The sequence below is a fragment of the Megalopta genalis genome, unplaced genomic scaffold, assembly GCF_051020955.1.
Source record: "Megalopta genalis isolate 19385.01 unplaced genomic scaffold, iyMegGena1_principal scaffold0061, whole genome shotgun sequence".
Classification (NCBI taxonomy): Eukaryota; Metazoa; Arthropoda; class Insecta; order Hymenoptera; family Halictidae; genus Megalopta; species Megalopta genalis.
This window is the reverse complement of record NW_027476130.1, coordinates 1,012,501-1,015,000: the sequence shown is the minus strand read 5'-3', so window position 1 is coordinate 1,015,000 and position 2,500 is coordinate 1,012,501. Positions and strand designations below refer to the sequence as shown.

The following is a 2,500-nucleotide window of genomic DNA, read 5'->3' as shown; positions in this document are numbered from 1 at the left end:
AAGCGGGGCAATTTATTGTCCTCTATGAAGCTCTGACGAGTAGGAGGGTCGCGACGGTGTGCGCAGAAGGGTCTGGGCGTGAGCCTGCCTGGAGCCGCCGTCGGCGCAGATCTTGGTGGTAGTAGCAAATACTCCAGCGAGGCCCTGGAGGACTGACGTGGAGAAGGGTTTCGTGTGAACAGCCGTTGCACACGAGTCAGTCGATCCTAAGCCCTAAGAGAAATCCTATGTAGATGAGGTGTCCTAAGACGTTAAACACTTGTAAAAAAAACGCAGCTATTTTATTATTTTTTTTATTATTATATAAATCGCAGCATATTTTGTTATTATATACATGCACAAAAAACACCCATTGGGCGAAAGGGAATCCGGTTTCTATTCCGGAACCCGGCAGCGGAACCGCATACCATTCGGGCCCTCGTAAGAGTGTTCGTCGGGGTAACCCAAAATGACCTGGAGACGCCGTCGGGAGATCCGGGGAGAGTTTTCTTTTCTGTATAAGCGTTCGAGTTCCCTGGAAACCTCTAGCAGGGAGATAGGGTTTGGAACGCGAAGAGCACCGCAGTTGCGGCGGTGTCCGGATCATCCCCTCGGACCTTGAAAATCCAGGAGAGGGCCACGTGGAGGTGTCGCGCCGGTTCGTACCCATATCCGCAGCAGGTCTCCAAGGTAAAGAGCCTCTAGTCGATAGATTAATGTAGGTAAGGGAAGTCGGCAAATTGGATCCGTAACTTCGGGATAAGGATTGGCTCTGAGGAGCGGGGCGTGTCGGGCTTGGTCGGGAAGCGGGTCTGGCTGACGTGCCGGGCCTGGGCGAGGTGAACGGCTCTCGTGGCTGGGATCCGAGCTCGGTCCCGTGCCTTGGCCTCCCGCGGATCTTCCTTGCTGCGAGGCTTCCGTGGCGTTTCCCATCGGTGCGGTCGTCCTCTTCGGCCGCCATTCAACGCTCAGCTCAGAACTGGCACGGACTAGGGGAATCCGACTGTCTAATTAAAACAAAGCATTGCGATGGCCCCCACGGGTGTTGACGCAATGTGATTTCTGCCCAGTGCTCTGAATGTCAACGTGAAGAAATTCAAAAAAGCGCGGGTAAACGGCGGGAGTAACTATGACTCTCTTAAGTGAGAGTTATAGTTGCAGGGACGGTGATGCGCAATATAGACCTCTTGTTAGGTCCATTAGCCTCTCCCGTCCAAGTCTTCCCCACCTCCCATAGGTACCTGCCGGGTCATGCCAACGGGGTTCAGGCGAAAGGCTCGCTTTAAGGGCCTTCGGGCCCATGCACCTGCCCCCCGCCTTCGGGCCGGAGCGAGTTGGCGACACGATTTATCGTGTCGTCCGGGGGAGGGTGGAGCTTTTTAGCTCCCCGGTGCGGCGGGCTGCCACCCCGTCGCGCCGGTTTTTGTCTACAGGCCCAAAGAAAAGAGAAAGAAATTATAATCTCCGGCGAGGGCCTCGGCTCGCCGGACCTGTAGACGAGGCCGTGGCAGCCGCGCCGCCGGTTCCTGCCCCACCGCGGCCTCCCGCCCCCGCCCCAGCCTTTGTTCCACCGATCCCAATTCTACCACCGACCATCAGTGGTATAGATCCAGGGCCCTCCGGGGCGCGCGTCCCGCTGTCCGGCACATTTATGTGTCCGGATTGTTGCCGCACCTTCCCCTCCAAGATTGGATTGGGGGTGCACCGACGTCGCATGCATCCGGACGAGATGAGCGCGGAAGTCGACATTGAGCGAGTCAAAAAGCGTTGGAGCGCTGAAGAACTGCGCTTGATGGCGAGGGAGGAAGCACTTGCCGCCACCAGGGGAGTACGGTTCATCAATCAACACCTGATGGCCGTGCTCCCCATGGGACGCACCCTTGAGTCAATCAAGGGTGCGAGGCGTGGAGCGGACTACAAAAATCTTGTAGCCCAAGCGCTCCACGCCCTCCAGGTGGCGGATCACCAACCAGGTGGTTCCTCCCTCCGTTCCGACACGGTTGAGATCCGTGATGATCCGCCGCGGAACGAGGATGTGATGGGTCCAACACCACCTTCGGATCCATCACACCTGCCATCACCTCGCTCAATGCAGGGGAGTGAGAGCCCGCACGATGGATTTCGGACGGCTATCCGGGAACTCCTTCCCGAGGTCGTCCGTATCCAGGGGTTCGGCGCACTCGCGCTCGTTGGAGTCGCAAACAACCTCCTCCACGGGCGCGATGTTGCTGCCGGACTCCATGCGTGGCTCCAGGGAGTTTTCCCTGCTCCTCCCCTGAGACGACCGCGACCTCCTTGTCCGGATGCATCCATCAGGGTGCCGAAGAAGCGGCAGCGTCGCCGGGATTATGCCCGCGTGCAAACGCTCTTTAAGACAAATATGTCTAGAGCGGCCAGGGAGATCCTCGACGGGGGACCTGGGACACGTTCCCCAGATGTCGCGGCCATGGCTGCGCACTGGGGACCATTCGTGTCCCAGGAGTCCACCCCCGTCGAGCAGTCTAGGCGTTTACCACCAACG

The 2,500-nt window shown here is 58.3% G+C and overlaps 1 pseudogene; it reads left to right on the top strand.

Annotated features, from left to right (window-relative positions):
- The window catches only part of LOC143261673 (large subunit ribosomal RNA), a 7,965-nt pseudogene that overhangs the window by 1,767 nt on the left and 3,698 nt on the right, over positions 1-2,500 (top strand).